General features: G+C 38.5%; 1 pseudogene; it reads right to left on the bottom strand.

The window, feature by feature from the left end:
• Window positions 1–6445: 6445 nt before the first annotated feature.
• Window positions 6446–6545, bottom strand: LOC127133757 (uncharacterized; annotated as a pseudogene).
• Window positions 6546–22298: the final 15753 nt, after the last annotated feature.

Here is a 22298-nt window from a genome sequence, read left to right as displayed (position 1 = left end):
GTTGCATCCATAACTAGTAATTTTGTTTGTGTTGCACAGATTTAGGGGGAGGAGAAGTACCCTTGTGCATGTGTATTACTAGTAACTTAGCTAGTAATTGTGTTTGCTTCTACTGCTGTTTAAACTGTTGTTTAACTGCTGATAGTTTTCTTGTGAACAAAAAGGACAGATATATGTTTTATCCAAAATTTGCCAAAGGGAGAGTTTGTTGGTTCTAAGTGTTGGCAGCAATTTTGGTAAAACAAAGAATGTTCACAAGATGTTATGTGTGATGTCTTAACATGAGATATCATATGTACCTGCTGGAGTTCAAGAACATGATCATGTAGGATTGTTTCAGAATGTCATAATGACATGGCATCTGATGATGTGTACCTGCTGGAGTTCAAATGGAAAACATGATCATGCAGGATTGTTTCAGGATGTCATACACGATGTCATGACATCTGATATGTATGTACCTGCTGGAAATTATAAAAGGAATTATGGAATTATGCATGATTGTTCCAGGATGTCAGACCCGATGTCATGACATCCTGTACACAGAACATTCAGTATGAATGTATGGTGTTTTATGATTGCACATTTAATGGCAATATGTGTATGATTGAAGATCTGATTTGCAGGCGCATTCAATCATTGATTACAACCTGATTTACTTATTTTCCAAGGAGATCTAACCAGCTGTCATGAGAAGATTTAATTGGAAAATAGTTTAGGGTTTTCAAGATGTCCAAGCCCAGCTGAAAGCTTCTATAAAAAGGGACCTGGAAAACCTGATTTGTACACACCCAATACTGAGCGAAATACTGAGAGAGAGCTAGGGTTTGTGTCTTGTTTAGTCGTGAGACTTGTAAGCCATTCAAGTCATCCGTAGATGATTGAATTGGTCTGATTTGTGGTTGTAATTTGTCACTCAAAGCTTTTAAGCAAGAGTGTGTGTCTACTTGATCAAAGCTGTTAAGCAAGATCAAGTGTGTGTCTTCTTGATCAAAGCTGTTAAGCAAGATCAAGAGTGTGTCTACTTGATTGAAACTGTGAAGTAAAATCAAGTGTGTATTATTGAAAAGTGTTTTCTTTTCTCAAGGGATTGTTGTTTAAAATCACAAGTGTGATTGTAGGGAAGTGAGTGGGTTCTCATATCTAAGAGTGCTTAGGTAGAAATTGCACGGGTAGATATTAGGTGAGAAAGACTGTAACTTGTTGAAGTGTACGGAGAGTCTTTGAACTGATTCTATTTTAGTGAATTTCCTTCCTGGCTTGGTACCCCCAGATGTAGGTGAGTTGGACCTAACTATGACTATTGGAATCCTCGAATGGTAGCTTTCTTAAAATCTCTGGATAATAAGGCTTGGAAGGCTGTGTTAACAGGCTGGGTACATCCAGTAACTACTAAGGAAGGAGCAGCCACAACTGACAAGAAGCCTGAAGAACAATGGTCCAAGGAGGAGGATGATCTAGCCCTTGGAAATTCTAAAGCATTGAATGCCATATTCAATGGAGTAGACAAGAACATCTTCAGGTTGATAAACAATTGTGAAGTGGCTAAAGATGCTTGGGACATTCTCAAAACCACTTATGAAGGCACATCTAGGGTTAAAATGTCTAGACTACAACTGCTCACCTCCAAGTTTGAAAATTTAAGGATGAAAGAAGATGAAAATATACATGAATTTCATATGAGCATTCTTGAAATTGCTAATGCCTCAGGAGCCCTGGGAGAGAAGATGTCAGATGAGAAGCTGGTAAGGAATATACTCAGGTCACTCCCTAAGAGATTTGCTATGAAAGTGACAGCCATAGAAGAGTCCCACGACATCTCCAACATGAGAGTTGATGAGCTAATAGGTTCCCTCCAAACATTTGAGATGGGATTGAATGATGGTTCTGAAAAGAAAACCAAAAGCATGGCCTTCATATCAAACACAGAAGAGGAAAACAGTCAGGATGTTGATGAATATTTGTCAAATGAAGTAGCAATGTTGGGAAGACAGTTCAACAGACTGTTGAAAAAGATGGATGTAAGATCCAAGGCTAATGTCAAGAACATCTCACCTGACATCAGTAGATCCAACAATGCTGAAAGAAGAGCAAGGTCAGATGATAAGCCCAAAGAAGGAAAAGAAGTACAGTGCTATGAATGTGATGGGTATGGACACATTAGAACTGAATGTGGAACCTACCTCAAGAAGCAAAAGATGAGTCTTGCTGCCACTTGGTCTGATGAGAGTGAAACAGAAGAAGCTGCAAATCTGGTAACTACCTTGATAGAAAGATGGGGTTCTGATGAAGACTCAAGTGATGATGAAGTAACCTTTGAAGAGTTGGCCTCTACCTACAAAAAGCTGTGTCACAAAAGTGTAGAGTTATGTAAACAGGTTGAAAGCCAGAAGAAGGAAATAATTCAACTTGAGAATGAGAAAGTAGAACACTTGGAAACCATCTCCAAATTAAAAAAAGAAGCAGTGGTTCTGAATGCCAAGCTAGATGAAAGTCAACAAGTTGAAAGCCAGAAGATAATACATCTGAAGAATAAGAAGGCAGACCATGTGGAAACCATCTCCAAGTTAAAAACTGAAGCTATGTTCTTAAATTCTAAACTAGAAGAGATGACCAAGTATATAAGGATGTTAAGCAATGGATCTGACTCCTTAGACAAGATTCTCCAAACTGGACAAATAACAGGAGACAAATCTGGCATTGGGTATAATGATTCTAAGCATGAGAGCAGTTACACTGGTTGCAAACCTCAAACCAAACCTAAGTGCATCCATAGTAAAAGTAAACATATGATGTCACATCCGATGTCACAAGATCAGAGGAGAAGACAGCAGAAAGGGAAACACCAAAGATGGAGATGCCATTACTGTGGGAAATTTGGTCACCTGAAGCCCTTCTGCTATAAGCTGTATGGTTATCCTAGCCCTGTTCATCATCAGACTCATTATAACCCAGACCCAAACAGCACAGGCCTATTAGCTCACATTCCCCTCAGAGTCTCGGCCAAAGAAGAGTGGTATTTTGATAGTGGATGTTCCAGACACATGACTAGAAACAAAGACCTGCTAACTGGCATTCATCATCATGCCATAAGCTATGTAACCTTTGGTGATGGAGCAAAGGGTGAAATAAAGGGAATAGGTAAGCTTGATTGTCTTGGAGTTCCTGAACTTGACAAGGTCCTACTGGTTAAGGGCTTGACTGCAAATCTAATAAGCATCAGTCAATTATGTGATCAAGGTCTAAATATTAACTTCACCAAAACTGAATGTCTGATTACTAACAAAGACAGTGAAGTGATTATGAAAGGAATCAGGACCATAGACAACTGTTACATGTGGAGCTCTCAATTTGATTATTCCTCAAAGTGTACCTATGTCAAAATAAAAAGGTATGAAGATGAGTATAGCTGCTAGAGGAACACTCAAGAGTGATGAAAGACAAGCCTGTGGGAAATGTCAGACAAGGATGTCACACCAGAAACTCAAACTTAACATCACTTCCAAAGGAGAAAAGCTCATGATGGCTCAAATAGATAGGAAGTTGGATCAGATGGTTGAACATGTTGATAGTCATACACAGTCTGAGTTTGAGATGAGCCTTGTTGGAGAACTGACCTACTTTCTTGGGCTACAAGTCAAGCAAATGGAAGACTCTATCTTTCTATCTCAAAGCAAGTATGCCAAGAACATTGTTAAGAAGTTTGGCATGGAGAATGCAAGCCATAAAATGACACCTGCTCCTACACATGTGAAAATCTCCAAAGATGAAAATGGTGTCAGTGTAGATCAAATTCTTTTTACAGAAGCATGATAGGTAGTCTGCTATATCTCACAGCAAGCAGACCTGACATTGCATTTGTTGTTGGTGTGTGTGCTAGATATCAAGTTGAACCAAAAGTCAGTCACATAAACCAAGTAAAGAGAATACTGAAATATGTCAATGGCACCAGTGACTATGGGATGTTATATACTCATGGATCTGGATCTATGCTGACTGGTTACTGTGATGTTGACTGATAACACGAAATTATATCGCTTTTTAAGACTTAATTCAATTAAATTATTTTATCATTTACGCTAATTTATCCCATTTTATCAGATATTATGCAGTATTTCTTTTCTATTTATATCAGGTACCCATTTTGAAGCAAAAGTGAAAAAGGGAAGAAAAGGAGGGGTAAAAAGCAACAAAAAGGAGAGAAAAGGAACCAAAGGCCAAAGCCCAGCCCAAAGCGCACAAGTCACCAATGCTGTGCCTGTGACGGACGTCACAGGACGCGTGACGAGCGTCACGCGAAGCAGCCCTGTGACGGACGTCACACATGGTGTGACGAACGTCACACCAGTCCTCTATATTTTTGGCGCAAGGAACTCAACTGACCACGTTGAAGCCCACTTCCACTCACGCTTAACCCTCGGAAGCCTACTACCATGCACGCGGAAACCCTTGAAAAGTGGTTACACCAGCAGCTTATAAATAGCAGCAAATTGGGAACTTCCAGACACACAGTTTTTGCACGCTCAGTCTTGCGGAAGCTCTGCCAAATTTATTTTTTCACGCCTTTGCCTATTTTTCTTCCTTTCCAGCATCGTTCACTTTATTTATTTTATTTTGCAAGCTTTGTTTTCTTTTTCCCTTGCAATTTATTTTCCCCGTTCTTAGCTTTTAGATATTTTTCGCGTAGTAGTTTCTACACCGGAAACTACTGGGCAACTTTATACCGGATTTAACCTTACGTTATTTTCGAGTTTTTTTATTTCCTTGATTTAAATTACTGTTTAATTGAAGAATCGAAGAACAAATCCTACCGGCTTGTGGTGGAGTGTTCAAGACCATTGTATTACGCATTCAGGTTCTTTAATTGTTATTTAATTTTTATGCTTTATTCTACTGTTTATTTACATTGCATGCCTGGAATGAGTCTGTTTATGCATGATATAGATTCTTATTTATTTAGCATGTCTGGCTAATTTGCCTAGGTATCGGTATGTAAAGTAAGCAGAAAGAGGGATCAAAACTAAGTCGGTCTATTCAAACTTAAAATTAGAATCAATCTTTTTATGGTCTTAACTTACAGGTTTAATAACAAGATTTTTTACAAAAGTAAAAGACATAAAGAAGTTGAAACCAACAGAGCGAGAGTTTGAGGTTTTAACTGGACAGTGTAAGTTAGTCATTAAATCTATCTCAGGGCGAGAGCAAGTTTTAGAATTAATTAAATTCTGACCTTTTTCCAAAAAGTATTTTTAAAGATTGAATGTGAGGACGAGAGTTAAGCATTTAGATTTAATTGTATAACCTAAGTCAACAGAGCGAAAGTTTGAGATAAGGGTGTTTAAAACGGTCAGTATTTTCTTAAAAAGAGTTTCTGCAACTTTATTGTTTTCAAAATATGATTTTTGACTTAATTATAAGTGACAGCAACATTAACATAAGATCATGGTTTCTTCAACAGAGCGAGAGTTTGAGATAAAACTTTTAACCAATAAAGTTAGTCGAAACGATTTATTTTAAAACCGAGAGACCGACAAGGAATTGATTCCCTAGTTTTGACGAACTACATACCGATATCCGTTTTATTATATTTAATCTAGATATTAGTTTAGCTCTTAGCTCCCTTCCCCAAACAATCAAACATTTTCACCTTAGATTTACGTAGTAACCTTAGATAACGGTACATCGATTCATAAGTCCCTGTGGGATCGATATCTTTTAAAACTACGCGATAGAACTGTGCACTTGCAGTTTGTATCCCATTCTCGACATTCACAGTCGAGCGATCAAGTTTTTGGCGCCGTTGCCGGGGACTTTTATTCAATCGATATCGTAACTCTTCCGTTACGCTGTAGAGACTAAGGTTTCTTTTTCCTTCTATTCTTTCTTTCGTTGATTTGTATGCCACGCACTCGCTCTCAAGGCGAACCGCTCTATTTACGAATCAACGATATCGAATTATATTTCCGAGTCTTACGACGAATTCGGGAATATCGTGCTGAAAACAATCTCCCTCCTATAAACCTTCCTGATATCAAAAACATTTTTCCTTCTTTAACCGAGATGGCAGAACCAGCTCGTGCTCTTAGAGATTACGCCGCTCCATCGCAAGATGAACCGCATTCAAGTATTGCTCCGCCCGCAATCGAAGCAAACAACTTTGAACTTAAACCTTCACTGTTGCAGGCTGTGCAACAGAACCAATTCTCTGGAAATCTTACCGAAGATCCAAACCTTCATTTATCCGTATTTATTCAATACGCTGATACTGTTAAAGCTAATGGTGTCACTTCAGAGGCAATTCGACTTCGTCTTTTTCCTTTCTCATTAAGAGATAGCGCTAGAAGATGGCTTCAATCTCTTCCTTCCAACTCAGTCACCACATGGAACGAGTTGAAGAAAGTTTTTCTTGCCCGATATTTTCCGCCAAGCAAAACAGCTATGTTAAGAGCCCAGATAAACGGATTTAAACAGAAAGACAACGAGTCTCTTTTCGAAGCATGGGAAAGATACAAAGACATGATGAGACTTTGCCCACACCATGGTTTGGAAGACTGGTTAGTAATTCACACATTTTATAATGGTCTCTTATACAATACAAGGTTGACAATAGACGCCGCTGCAGGTGGTGCACTAATGAACAAACCTTATGCTGATGCTTACCAGCTTATCGAGAGCATGGCCCAAAACCACTATCAGTGGGGAACCGAACGAACAACAGTGGAAAAACCTCAACCGAAAACTGGCATGTACGAGATAAGTAACCTTGATCACGTCAATGCAAAAGTGGATGCTTTGGTCCAGAAAATTGAAAGTTTAAACGTATCACCACCAACCGCCGTGGTTGCTATAACTCAGAATTGCGAGGTCTGTGGAATCCAAGGCCACACTCCTGCGGAATGTCAACTCTTGACTGGAATCCAAACAGAGCAAGTAAACTATGCTCAAGGAAGCCCCTATTCGAATACCTATAACCCAAATTGGAAGAATCATCCAAACTTTTCATATAAGAGTAATAATGCTTTATACGCACCTGGACAGTCTCCAAATCAAACCCCATCTATACCTCCGGGATATCAGAAACCAAATCCTAACAATAATACCCCTAGAAAATCCAACTTGGAAATCATGATGGAAAACTTTATAGCTTCCCAACAACAAACCAATAAAGATTTCTTAAACCAGAACATACACACTGGCGAACAACTTAAACAACTAGCAAGCAAAGTAGATGCCTTGGCTACCCATAACAAAATGTTAGAAACCCAAATATCTCAAGTAGCTCAACAACAAGCACCTACTGCTGCACCAACTGGTACATTCCCTGGACAGCCCCAACCTAATCCGAGAAGCCAAGCTCATGCAATTATATTAAGAAGTGGAACGGAAGTGGAAGGACCGTCTAATCCAAGGATAGAAAACCAAAACCCTAAGAAATCTACTGAGGAAAGTGAACCTAAGGAAAAGGAAGAGAGTAATAAGGAAACCCTAGAAAAGAAGGAACCTTATGTACCTCCACCACCTTACAAACCACCTATACCTTACCCTCAAAGGCTTGTTAAAACCAAAGATGTAGGCCAATTCAGAAAATTTGTTGATCTCCTTAAGCAATTAAACGTTACAATTCCATTTACCGAAGCTATTACGCAGATGCCCTCATATGCTAAATTCTTAAAAGAAATTCTTTCTAATAAAAGGAAACTTGAGGATAGTGAAACCGTTACACTCCCTGCCGAATGTAGCGCTATAATCCAAAACATGCCCCCTAAACTCAAGGATCCAGGTAGTTTCACTATACCCTGTCACATAGGAAAATTTGTCATCGACAAAGCCTTATGCGATTTAGGAGCCGGAATTAGCGTTATGCCTTTATCCATATGTAAGAGACTGGAAATGGGAGAATTAAGACCGACCAAGATGTCTGTACAACTAGCAGATCGTTCCATCAAATATCCTGTAGGAATCCTTGAAAACGTTCCCGTACGCATAGGTCAGTTTTACATTCCCACTGACTTCACAATTATGGACATTAGAGAAGATGATACTACACCTATTATACTAGGAAGACCATTCTTAGCAACTGCCGGTGCAATCATAGACGTAAAACGAGGAAGACTCACCTTCGAAGTAGGTGAAGAGAAAATTGAATTCATTCTTTCCAAATTCTTGAAAGCACCTGCAATAGAAGATACATGTTACTTCATGGATATCATCGATGAATGCATAAAAGAAGCAGAGTCAGGAGAAGACAAATCATCAGACTATCTTTTAGAAGACAAATCTAAACAATGCTTAGCAATAACACCAGATCCTACGCAGTGTCTTAACAAACCAACCCCTGATTTGAAAACACTTCCCAAAAATCTGAGATATGAATTCCTAGACTTAGAACTTGAACGACCTGTGATAGTCAATGCAGATCTAGGAAGACTCGAAACAGAAAAACTCCTACATATCTTAAGAAAATATCCAACCGCACTAGGATATCACATAACCGATCTTAAAGGAATAAGCCCTTCTATTTGTATGCATCGCATCATGTTAGAAGAAGACGGTAAAACCTCTAGGGAACACCAGAGAAGACTAAATCCGATCCTAAGTGAGGTAGTGAAAAAAGAAATAACCAAGTTATTAGAAGCAGGTATTATATATCCTATATCTGATAGCAAATGGGTCAGTCCTGTACACGTTGTACCAAAGAAAGGAGGCATAACCGTTATTGAAAACGAAAAAGGAGAAACTATAACTAAACGAATCGAATCGGGATGGAGAATGTGCATTGATTATAGGAAACTAAACAAAGCAACCCGAAAAGATCATTTCCCTTTACCATTCATTGACCAAATGTTAGAACGATTAGCAAAACATTCACATTTCTGTTATTTAGACGGTTATTCAGGCTTCTTTCAAATACCAATTCACCCTGATGACCAAGAAAAGACAACATTCACATGCCCTTTTGGTACCTTCGCGTATAGACGAATGCCGTTTGGTCTGTGTAATGCCCCTGCAACTTTTCAAAGATGCATGATGGCAATTTTCGCCGACTTTCTCGAAAACATCATGGAAGTATTCATGGATGACTTTTCTGTGTACGGACAAAGTTTCGAAGAATGCCTTGAAAACCTGGAAAGAGTTCTTGAACGATGTGTAAAAGTAAACTTAGTACTTAATTGGGAAAAGTGCCACTTTATGGTACAAGAAGGAATTGTTTTAGGACACATCATCTCGAACAGAGGAATTGAAGTAGACAAAGCCAAAATAGAGGTAATCGAAAATCTTCAACCCCCAAGAACCGTGAGAGAAGTACGAAGCTTTTTAGGACACGCCGGTTTCTACCGACGATTCATCAAAGACTTCTCTAAGATAACTAAACCCTTAACCGGACTATTAATGAAAGATGCTGAATTCATATTCGACGATAACTGTTTAAAAGCATTTCAAACTCTTAAACAAGCATTGATCTCCGCACCCATTATGCAGACACCAGACTGGAATGAACCATTCGAAATAATGTGCGATGCCAGTGATTATGCTGTAGGTGCTGTTTTAGGACAAAGAAAGGATAAAAAGCTCCATGTTATATATTACGCTAGCAGAACCCTGGATGAAGCACAGATGAATTATGCCACAACCGAGAAAGAACTCCTAGCAGTAGTATTTGCGCTAGATAAATTTCGTTCTTATTTGGTAGGAGCCAAAATAATAGTTTACACTGATCATGCTGCTATCAGGTACCTTCTAACAAAAAAGGATGCTAAACCTAGACTCCTAAGATGGATCTTGTTACTACAAGAATTCGACTTAGAAATCAAGGACAAGAAAGGAACTGAGAACGTAGTAGCAGACCACCTCTCTAGACTTGAGAACCTTGAACCAGAAAGAACATCCATTAATGATGATTTCTCGTATGACAAACTCATAGCTACTTTGGAAGAGAACAACTCCGACATGCAAGTAGAAACCACCTTAGCTATATCTGTCATACCATGGTACGCTGATCTAGTAAATTATTTAGCTGCCGGAATAGTTCCACCTACTTTATCTTACCAGCAGAAGAAAAGATTCTTCCATGACATAAAACACTATTACTGGGATGATCCCTTACTTTTCAAAAGAGGTCCCGATGGTATTTTCCGTCGATGTGTACCCGAAGAAGAGGTAGAAAATATAATCCAACACTGTCACTCCGCGCCTTATGGTGGACACACAAGTACATCCAAGACCTGCTCAAAAATCCTACAAGCTGGCTTTTATTGGCCAACTATATGGAAGGACGTACATGCGGCTATTAAGGAGTGTGACAGATGTCAACGCACGGGAAACATATCTAGACGTGACGAGATGCCACAAAAAGGTATTTTGGAAGTAGAGATTTTTGACGTGTGGGGAATAGACTTCATGGGACCGTTTCCATCCTCTTTCGGTAACAAGTACATACTCGTGGCGGTTGACTACGTATCAAAGTGGATCGAAGCTATAGCTTCTCCAACTAATGACACCCGAGTAGTAACTAGACTCTTTAAAAATATAATTTTTCCGAGATTTGGCATCCCAAGGATAGTAGTCAGTGATGGTGGATCGCACTTTATATCCAAGGTACTCGAAAAACTACTACTTAAATATGGAGTGAGACATAGGATAGCAACACCTTACCACCCTCAAACCAGTGGACAAGTGGAAGTATCTAACAGAGAAATCAAGCAAATACTAGAAAAAACGGTCGCCACTTCAAGGAAAGATTGGTCATTGAAATTACCAGAAGCTTTATGGGCATACCGAACTGCTTATAAAACTCCCATAGGGACGACCCCATTTAAGCTCATTTATGGAAAATCCTGTCACCTCCCGGTAGAATTAGAACACAAAGCCTATTGGGCTATTAGAAATTTAAATTTGAATTATAAAGCCGCCGGTGAAAAGAGAATCCTTGACATAAACGAATTAGAGGAACTCAGAAGAGACGCCTATGAAAATGCCAAAATCTATAAAGAAAGAACAAAACAATGGCATGATAAGCGTATATCAAGGAAAATCTTCAAGCAAGGCGACGCAGTACTCTTATTTAACTCCAGACTAAAATTATTCCCGGGAAAACTACGATCCAGATGGTCAGGACCTTTCCATATCACTAAAATCTTTCCCAGTGGAGCGGTAGAAATTAAAGGACAATCTACAGAACCGTTCACCGTAAACGGGCAACGTCTGAAACATTATCACTATGCGGAAACCAACGAGGATTCGCAAATTCTACACTTAGACGAAACGCCCCCAGGACTCATAGACAATATTTAACAGTTTCTCTGTCGAGCTTGCGACATTTAAACAAAGCGCTTAGTGGGAGACAACCCACAAATTAATTTGTTATTTTATTATTTTATTAGTATTATCATTTCTCTATTTTTCTCTTAATTATTCTTTTAATTTCTATTTAGTATTCATTATTGATTTATTCAAAAAAAAAAAAAATATCTATATATTATAATAATAATTCTATTCTTCTTTCGGCATTTGGCCAAATCCTGACTTAAACTCATGTTTTCTTTTCTCTAGTTAACACTAACCAGATGGGACATTTTGACCGTATGGGTATCAAGTTCAGAGGAATGGCTCAGAAACGAAGGTTTGAAGAACTAGCCACTAGAGAGATGCTACCTAGTTTATATGCTGATGATTGGGCTATGACTGCCCTTGGACTGAGACAGAGTGTCCTGTTTTTGCTGAATCAGATAGGATGGGAGACCTCCCCTATTCTGAGACCTTTCACCACCTACCGGAGACTCACATTAGAATTCCTTAGTTCATTAATCTATCTACCTAGCCATGGAAAAGGAATTACCAGAGGTTTTATCCAGTTCAGAATGTTCAATATGGAGTACCAATTTAATACTAGAGACTTCACCAACCTTTTGGGTTTTCCTACCTCCTTTGATACATTCACTATAAGCCAGGAAGAACTTCTTGAATATAGAGAGCTTGAACACTTTTGGGGTAAGCTGACTGGAAATGATGAGCCCGAAGAACATGAGTTTCTCTCTGGAAACATACATAACCCGGCTTTTCGCTATTTCCATAAGATCCTGACCCACACTTTATTTGGGAAGAAGCCAAATAGTACTTCAGTTTCACGTGATGAACTCTTCATCATATTTTGTGCTTCCCAGAACCGTCCAGTAAACGGTGCTACTTTTATGTTAGCTAATTTGGACCACCTTATCCAGGATGAGAGAGCACCCATTAGAATAGGCGGCCTGATAACTATGATAGGTAATGCTATTGGACTACGTCAGCCTATGCTTGACCCGAACCCTTTTTGTGGCATTACCACTATGAGTATACCTTTCCTCTTCAACACTATGTTTATAGCAAACATAGGGTCTGATGAGTTTGAGCTCGTTATTGATAACCAGGTTCTCTGCCTATTCACCCTGCCCGATCCTAGGACTAGTGTTCATAACCAAAGGAACTGGCTCTATAACCTGAATGAAACCCCAACTCCTGCTGGATCCACTGAATCCATCCAGGATTATGAGATTTGTGATGACTATGAGCATTATGTTGACCATATCTCTCTTGCTGAATCTGACCCTCAGACTCCATCCGGCTACCATGATATTGATCCTCCTCCTCAGCCTGTCCTGACCGAAGAATCAGCCATGCCTGATCTCCGACATCATATGCCAGGAACAGATATTAAAACCGTCATTGAAGCCTTGATGTCAGAACAAAACGCCCTCAGGGAAGATTTCCACAGCTTGAGACTTGCAGTCCTAGAACACATGAGCAGCACGGCAAGTCAGTTACGTAGGTTACGGCATCATGTTAACTCTTTTACTCCTCCGGCCAGAGATCCGAAGATAGATGGAATTTAGTTATTTTTCTTTCTAAGTTATTTAGTTTTAGGCTAGATTTTTTCATTAATGTTATTTGAATTCATGTTTATTTCTATTTCATTTTATTATTTTCCCTTCCTGTAATACATTATGATCAATTTTTATTTGAATCTGTTTAGTTAATTTATTTTGCAATGCCTATTATGCTCTTCTGTTATTACTTATTATTATTATTATACAAAGCAATTAAGCATGCATACTAAATTAAGCTACAGACTAAAACGTTCATAAGCAGAATAAAATATTAAATTACGCTACCAAGTGATTCTGTGAAGCGCTACTAAGCCTTTCCAAAAAGGAAGTGTGACGAGCGTCACACCACCCATGACGGGCGGCACACTTAGTACTTGTTACGAGCGTCACAGCTTTGTGACGAGCGTAACGCCTCTCAGATATGTGAACGTTAGGGAGCCGTTGGAGACGAACGTTACACCCCTCACCTTTTTACATTCCCCATTCATTTTTCATTTACCACAATTAATTACTTTTCAACCACTCTTTCTTTTCACCTCCCACATTTTACCTATAAATAACCTCCAAACTTCCTTCTTTCACCACAAACAACTCTCTCATATCAAATATACAATTCTTTTCTCTTCCAAATCACTCATTCAAAAATTCATCACAATGGCGGGAAATCAAAACTTCGGAAATATCATCTTCCGATCCGGAGATGACAACTATCAGCAAGAGCAATTCGAGCGCTTCCAACAGCGAGGCGTCGCTCCCACCAGGTACCCCGATTTAACTTGTTTACAACAATTGGGCTTACACCAAGGTATCGAGTGGATGCTCCGTAGAGCCGATTTAACCTTCCTTTGCACCCATAACCAACCCACCTATCCTTCCCTAACCTTAGAATTCCTAAGTTCTTACGACTACACCACTCCCGCCGGTGAAGGTGAATTTCTAACCGGTACAGCAACCTTCCGTATGTTTAACACCGAGTACTCTCTAACCCAACGCCAATTGAGTGCCATGCTGCAATTTCCCACAGAAGGTCTGCTCCATGCCAGAATTCCCCCAACCTCAAACTGGAACACAGTTCTGGTTTTCGACCTATTTAAGAAAATTTCCGGTATCAATACCTACAACTGGGAAGAACTCCTTCTCTCCCACATCCATAACCCCACCATCCGCTATTTTCTCCGTATCCTACAAAACACACTCTTTGGAAGACCAAACAACAGTAAGGTCAACTCAAAAGAACTCTTTTTCCTCCAGTGCGTTTTCGAATCGGATACTACGGTAAACGCCGCCTCTTTTCTCCTTCATCATATCCGCACCTTATGTGCTAGAGGCCGGCAACCATTCATAATTGGTGGATTAATAACCTCCATAGCACTTGGCCTGAACCTAGGGGATAAACTCCAAACTTTAGAATCCCTACCACCCCTGTCTATGGATATCAGCTATTGTCGCTCCAGCCGCCTGATTAAAAACAGAGTAGGCGGAGGCTATTATCTGATGGTGAACAACCAAGCTGTCCCAAGTGTTGTGCTACCCAATACCACCCTAACCGATGTCACAAACCCGAACCGCCACCTCTACGATCTTAGCGCTCCTGAAACCACCGAGCCTTCACAAACAAACCAGCAAACAGACGAGTTTGAAGAAATGGAACAAGGTGATCATCCGCCAACACAACCGTCAGTCCCGCTCAACCCTTCCAGTAATGCAGCCGGCCCATCCTCCCAACGTCGTCGACGACGAAGGCCTGCGACCAACGATGACATTATGGATGCTATCGATGGAATGCAGGCACAGAATACAGAGATGATGCAGATGATGCGTCAAATGCAACAGCAACAGGATGCTCGGAATGCCATAACCGACCAGCGGTTTACTGAGTTGTTTAGCAGATTCGACAGCTTAGACATGCGTCAAAGATCACCAGGACCAAGAACCAGAGGTGGAAGGCAGCCTTAGTTGTATTTTTCTTTTTCCTTTCCATTTTGTATTCCTTTCCCTTCAAACATCGAGGACAATGTTTAGTTCAAGTATGGGGGGGAAATTATTCTTTCCATTCCCATCTTTGTTTCAAGTTTGTACTCTCCCTTTTCATTGTTATTTCCTTATAAAAACAAAATATTTTTTAAGTTAAGTCCTGAATGTGAAAGTTTCTATTATCTATTTCCCTCAACTTTCTTGAGCCATAACAAAAATTTTAACACACCCAATAAGTATAAAGGTCGCCTACTTTATAAAATTTGAGTGAAATCAAAACAAAATCATTACCATAACAACGCTCTGAGAACCTCAATATGTTAGATCAGGATAAGTACCTATTATACCGATTCCTTGAACTTTTAGTTCTATGGCAACCCCAAGTAGTTTATACAGAAGTCAGCACCATCTTAATAGCAAACTACGTGGAGAACCGATGAATATAAGTGAATGATCCCCAAAGTAACCTAAGAAAATTAAACTAGGTGATCCTTACCAGATCATTTAACCGAAAGGTTGCAGATCATGCAAAAGCACAATACGAAAGATCCATTATGAATTGGTTCAGTAGGAATCTGGTACTGAACTTGGTAGGGCGGACTACGGTTCGATCCCCCGCAATTTGCAATGGACTGAATAATGAAGTTATCCGACTTATGTACCAGAACTTCTAGCTAAAAGCGGATCATAGTCACTAACCGGTTACTCCACTATGTGCGCGAAAGGATAAAGGGCTTAATGTGATTTCGCTAGAATGAAAACGGGCAAAATAAGACTAAAGGAACCAGGATAGCTATCATAGGGTACTTGAACTGATCGGCATAAGGTAGGGTTATCTAAGTTGTAACGGTAGTTGTTGATGTCAAGATTAAACTCAAGTCCTCCTAAACAAAAATCCATTGGCAACCTAGTACGAATTGATGTGTGCTTTAAAATTTCATCCGGCTAAAACTTTTAACAAGTTCTATACTGAATTTTGCTTGAGGACAAGCAAAGATTTAAGTATGGGGGAGTTTGATAACACGAAATTATATCGCTTTTTAAGACTTAATTCAATTAAATTATTTTATCATTTACGCTAATTTATCCCATTTTATCAGATATTATGCAGTATTTCTTTTCTATTTATATCAGGTACCCATTTTGAAGCAAAAGTGAAAAAGGGAAGAAAAGGAGGGGTAAAAAGCAACAAAAAGGAGAGAAAAGGAACCAAAGGCCAAAGCCCAGCCCAAAGCGCACAAGTCACCAATGCTGTGCCTGTGACGGACGTCACAGAACGCGTGACGAGCGTCACGCGAAGCAGCCCTGTGACGGACGTCACACATGGTGTGACGAACGTCACACCAGTCCTCTATATTTTTGGCGCAAGGAACTCAACTGACCACGTTGAAGCCCACTTCCACTCACGCTTAACCCTCGGAAGCCTACTACCATGCACGCGGAAACCCTTGAAAAGTGGTTACACCAGCAGCTTATAAATAGCAGCAAATTGGGAACTTCCAGACACACAGTTTTTGCACGCTCAGTCTTGCGGAAGCTCTGCCAAATTTATTTTTTCACGCCTTTGCCTATTTTTCTTCCTTTCCAGCATCGTTCACTTTATTTATTTTATTTTGCAAGTTTTGTTTTTTTTTTTTTTCCTTGCAATTTATTTTCCCCGTTCTTAGCTTTTAGATATTTTTCGCGTAGTAGTTTCTACACCGGAAACTACTGGGCAACTTTATACCGGATTTAACCTTACGTTATTTTCGAGTTTTTTTATTTCCTTGATTTAAATTACTGTTTAATTGAAGAATCGAAGAACAAATCCTACCGGCTTGTGGTGGAGTGTTCAAGACCATTGTATTACGCATTCAGGTTCTTTAATTGTTATTTAATTTTTATGCTTTATTCTATTGTTTATTTGCATTGCCTGCCTGAAATGAGTCTGTGTATGCATGATAATAATTATTATTTAGTAAGCATGTCTGGCTAATTTGCCTAGGTATCGGTATGTAAAGTAAGCAGAAAGAGGGATCAAAACTAAGTCGGTCTATTCAAACTTAAAATTAGAATCAATCTTTTTATGGTCTTAACTTACAGGTTTAATAACAAGATTTTTTACAAAAGTAAAAGACATAAAGAAGTTGAAACCAACAGAGCGAGAGTTTGAGGTTTTAACTGGACAGTGTAAGTTAGTCATTAAATCTATCTCAGGGCGAGAGCAAGTTTTAGAATTAATTAAATTCTGACCTTTTTCCAAAAAGTATTTTTAAAGATTGAATGTGAGGACGAGAGTTAAGCATTTAGATTTAATTGTATAACCTAAGTCAACAGAGCGAAAGTTTGAGATAAGGGTGTTTAAAACGGTCAGTATTTTCTTAAAAAGAGTTTCTGCAACTTTATTGTTTTCAAAATATGATTTTTGACTTAATTATAAGTGACAGCAACATTAACATAAGATCATGGTTTCTTCAACAGAGCGAGAGTTTGAGATAAAACCTTTAACCAATAAAGTTAGTCGAAACGATTTATTTTAAAACCGAGAGACCGACAAGGAATTGATTCCCTAGTTTTGACGAACTACATACCGATATCCGTTTTATTGATATTTAATCTAGATATTAGTTTAGTTCTTAGCTCCCTTCCCCAAACAATCAAACATTTTCACCTTAGATTTACGTAGTAACCTTAGATAACGGTACATCGATTCATAAGTCCCTGTGGGATCGATATCTTTTAAAACTACGCGATAGAACTGTGCACTTGCAGTTTGTATCCCATTCTCGACTCACAGCAAGAGAGATATGGTCAACATAATGCTCATAGTCATCACAAATCTCATAATCCTGGATGGATTCAGTGGATCCAGCAGGAGTTGGGGTTTCATTCAGGTTATAGAGCCAGTTCCTTTGGTTATGAACACTAGTCCTAGGATCGGGCAGGGTGAATAGGCAGAGAACCTGGTTATCAATAACGAGCTCAAACTCATCAGACCCTATGTTTGCTATAAACATAGTGTTGAAGAGGAAAGGTATACTCATAGTGGTAATGCCACAAAAAGGGTTCAGGTCAAGCATAGGCTGACGTAGTCCAATAGCATTACCTATCATAGTTATCAGGCCGCCTATTCTAATGGGTGCTCTCTCATCCTGGATAAGGTGGTCCAAATTAGCTAACATAAAAGTAGCACCGTTTACTGGACGGTTCTGGGAAGCACAAAATATGATGAAGAGTTCATCACGTGAAACTGAAGTACTATTTGGCTTCTTCCCAAATAAAGTGTGGGTCAGGATCTTATGGAAATAGCGAAAAGCCGGGTTATGTATGTTTCCAGAGAGAAACTCATGTTCTTCGGGCTCATCATTTCCAGTCAGCTTACCCCAAAAGTGTTCAAGCTCTCTATATTCAAGAAGTTCTTCCTGGCTTATAGTGAATGTATTAAAGGAGGTAGGAAAACCCAAAAGGTTGGTGAAGTCTCTAGTATTAAATTGGTACTCCATATTGAACATTCTGAACTGGATAAAACCTCTGGTAATTCCTTTTCCATGGCTAGGTAGATAGATTAATGAACTAAGGAATTCTAATGTGAGTCTCCGGTAGGTGGTGAAAGGTCTCAGAATAGGGGAGGTCTCCCATCCTATCTGATTCAGCAAAAACAGGACACTCTGTCTCAGTCCAAGGGCAGTCATAGCCCAATCATCAGCATATAAACTAGGTAGCATCTCTCTAGTGGCTAGTTCTTCAAACCTTCGTTTCTGAGCCATTCCTCTGAACTTGATACCCATACGGTCAAAATGTCCCATCTGGTTAGTGTTAACTAGAGAAAAGAAAACATGAGTTTAAGTCAGGATTTGGCCAAATGCCGAAAGAAGAATAGAATTATTATTATAATATATAGATATTTTTTTTTTTTTTTTTGAATAAATCAATAATGAATACTAAATAGAAATTAAAAGAATAATTAAGAGAAAAATAGAGAAATGATAATAATAATAAAATAATAAAATAACAAATTAATTTGTGGGTTGTCTCCCACTAAGCGCTTTGTTTAAATGTCGCAAGCTCGACAGAGAAACTGTTAAATATTGTCTATGAGTCCTGGAAGCTCTGCCAAATTTATTTTTCACGCCTTTGCCTATTTTTCTTCCTTTCCAGCATCGTTCACTTTATTTATTTTATTTTGCAAGCTTTGTTTTCTTTTTCCCTTGCAATTTATTTTCCCCGTTCTTAGCTTTTAGATATTTTTCGCGTAGTAGTTTCTACACCGGAAACTACTGGGCAACTTTATACCGGATTTAACCTTACGTTATTTTCGAGTTTTTTTTATTTCCTTGATTTAAATTACTGTTTAATTGAAGAATCGAAGAACAAATCCTACCGGCTTGTGGTGGAGTGTTCAAGACCATTGTATTACGCATTCAGGTTCTTTAATTGTTATTTAATTTTATGCTTTATTCTATTGTTTATTTGCATTGCCTGCCTGAAATGAGTCTGTGTATGCATGATAATAATTATTATTTAGTAAGCATGTCTGGCTAATTTGCCTAGGTATCGGTATGTAAAGTAAGCAGAAAGAGGGATCAAAACTAAGTCGGTCTATTCAAACTTAAAATTAGAATCAATCTTTTTATGGTCTTAACTTACAGGTTTAATAACAAGATTTTTACAAAAGTAAAAGACATAAAGAAGTTGAAACCAACAGAGCGAGAGTTTGAGGTTTTAACTGGACAGTGTAAGTTAGTCATTAAATCTATCTCAGGGCGAGAGCAAGTTTTAGAATTAATTAAATTCTGACCTTTTTCCAAAAAGTATTTTTAAAGATTGAATGTGAGGACGAGAGTTAAGCATTTAGATTTAATTGTATAACCTAAGTCAACAGAGCGAAAGTTTGAGATAAGGGTGTTTAAAACGGTCAGTATTTTCTTAAAAAGAGTTTCTGCAACTTTATTGTTTTCAAAATATGATTTTTGACTTAATTATAAGTGACAGCAACATTAACATAAGATCATGGTTTCTTCAACAGAGCGAGAGTTTGAGATAAAACCTTTAACCAATAAAGTTAGTCGAAACGATTTATTTTAAAACCGAGAGACCGACAAGGAATTGATTCCCTAGTTTTGACGAACTACATACCGATATCCGTTTTATTGATATTTAATCTAGATATTAGTTTAGCTCTTAGCTCCCTTCCCCAAACAATCAAACATTTTCACCTTAGATTTACGTAGTAACCTTAGATAACGGTACATCGATTCATAAGTCCCTGTGGGATCGATATCTTTTAAAACTACGCGATAGAACTGTGCACTTGCAGTTTGTATCCCATTCTCGACTCACACAGTCGAGCGATCAAGTTTTAACTTGATCGCTCGACTGTGTGAGTCGAGAATGGGATACAAACTGCAAGTGCACAGTTCTATCGCGTAGTTTTAAAAGATATCGATCCCACAGGGACTTATGAATCGATGTACCGTTATCTAAGGTTACTACGTAAATCTAAGGTGAAAATGTTTGATTGTTTGGGGAAGGGAGCTAAGAGCTAAACTAATATCTAGATTAAATATAATAAAACGGATATCGGTATGTAGTTCGTCAAAACTAGGGAATCAACTCCTTGTCGGTCTCTCGGTTTTAAAATAAATCGTTTCGACTAACTTTATTGGTTAAAGGTTTTATCTCAAACTCTCGCTCTGTTGAAGAAACCATGATCTTATGTTAATGTTGCTGTCACTTATAATTAAGTCAAAAATCATATTTTGAAAACAATAAAGTTGCAGAAACTCTTTTTAAGAAAATACTGACCGTTTTAAACACCCTTATCTCAAACTTTCGCTCTGTTGACTTAGGTTATACAATTAAATCTAAATGCTTAACTCTCGTCCTCACATTCAATCTTTAAAAATACTTTTTGGAAAAAGGTTAGAATTTAATTAATTCTAAAACTTGCTCTCGCCCTGAGATAGATTTAATGACTAACTTACACTGTCCAGTTAAAACCTCAAACTCTCGCTCTGTTGGTTTCAACTTCTTTATGTCTTTTACTTTTGTAAAAAATCTTGTTATTAAACCTGTAAGTTAAGACCATAAAAAGATTGATTCTAATTTTAAGTTTGAATAGACCGACTTAGTTTTGATCCCTCTTTCTGCTTACTTTACATACCGATACCTAGGCAAATTAGCCAGACATGCTAAATAAATAAGAATCTATATCATGCATAAACAGACTCATTCCAGGCATGCAATGTAAATAAACAGTAGAATAAAGCATAAAAATTAAATAACAATTAAAGAACCTGAATGTGTAATACAATGGTCTTGAACACTCCACCACAAGCCGGTAGGATTTGTTCTTCGATTCTTCAATTAAACAGTAAATTAAATCAAGGAAATAAAAAAACTCGAAAATAACGTAAGGTTAAATCCGGTATAAAGTTGCCCAGTAGTTTCCGGTGTAGAAACTACTACGCGAAAAATATCTAAAAGCTAAGAACGGGAAAATAAATTGCAAGGGAAAAAGAAAACAAAGCTTGCAAAATAAAATAAATAAAGTGAACGATGCTGGAAAGGAAGAAAAATAGGCAAAGGCGTGAAAAAATAAATTTGGCAGAGCTTCCGCAAGACTGAGCGTGCAAAAACTGTGTGTCTGGAAGTTCCCAATTTGCTGCTATTTATAAGCTGCTGGTGTAACCACTTTTCAAGGGTTTCCGCGTGCATGGTAGTAGGCTTCCGAGGGTTAAGCGTGAGTGGAAGTGGGCTTCAACGTGGTCAGTTGAGTTCCTTGCGCCAAAAATATAGAGGACTGGTGTGACGTTCGTCACACCATGTGTGACGTCCGTCACAGGGCTGCTTCGCGTGACGCTCGTCACGCGTCCTGTGACGTCCGTCACAGGCACAGCATTGGTGACTTGTGCGCTTTGGGCTGGGCTTTGGCCTTTGGTTCCTTTTCTCTCCTTTTTGTTGCTTTTTACCCCTCCTTTTCTTCCCTTTTTCACTTTTGCTTCAAAATGGGTACCTGATATAAATAGAAAAGAAATACTGCATAATATCTGATAAAATGGGATAAATTAGCGTAAATGATAAAATAATTTAATTGAATTAAGTCTTAAAAAGCGATATAATTTCGTGTTATCAAACTCCCCCATACTTAAATCTTTGCTTGTCCTCAAGCAAAATTCAGTATAGAACTTGTTAAAAGTTTTAGCCGGATGAAATTTTTAAGCACACATCAATTCGTACTAGGTTGCCAATGGATTTTTGTTTAGGAGGACTTGAGTTTAATCTTGACATCAACAACTACCGTTACAACTTAGATAACCCTACCTTATGCCGATCGGTTCAAGTACCCTATGATAGCTATCCTGGTTCCTTTAGTCTTATTTTGCCCGTTTTCATTCTAGCGAAATCACATTAAGCCCTTTATCCTTTCGCGCACATAGTGGAGTAACCGGTTAGTGACTATGATCCGCTTTTAGCTAGAAG

Source organism: Lathyrus oleraceus, chromosome 3, assembly GCF_024323335.1.
Source record: "Lathyrus oleraceus cultivar Zhongwan6 chromosome 3, CAAS_Psat_ZW6_1.0, whole genome shotgun sequence".
Taxonomy (NCBI): domain Eukaryota; kingdom Viridiplantae; phylum Streptophyta; class Magnoliopsida; order Fabales; family Fabaceae; genus Lathyrus; species Lathyrus oleraceus.
The sequence above is the reverse complement of the archived record's forward strand: the minus strand, read 5'-3'. Positions and strand labels throughout refer to the sequence as shown.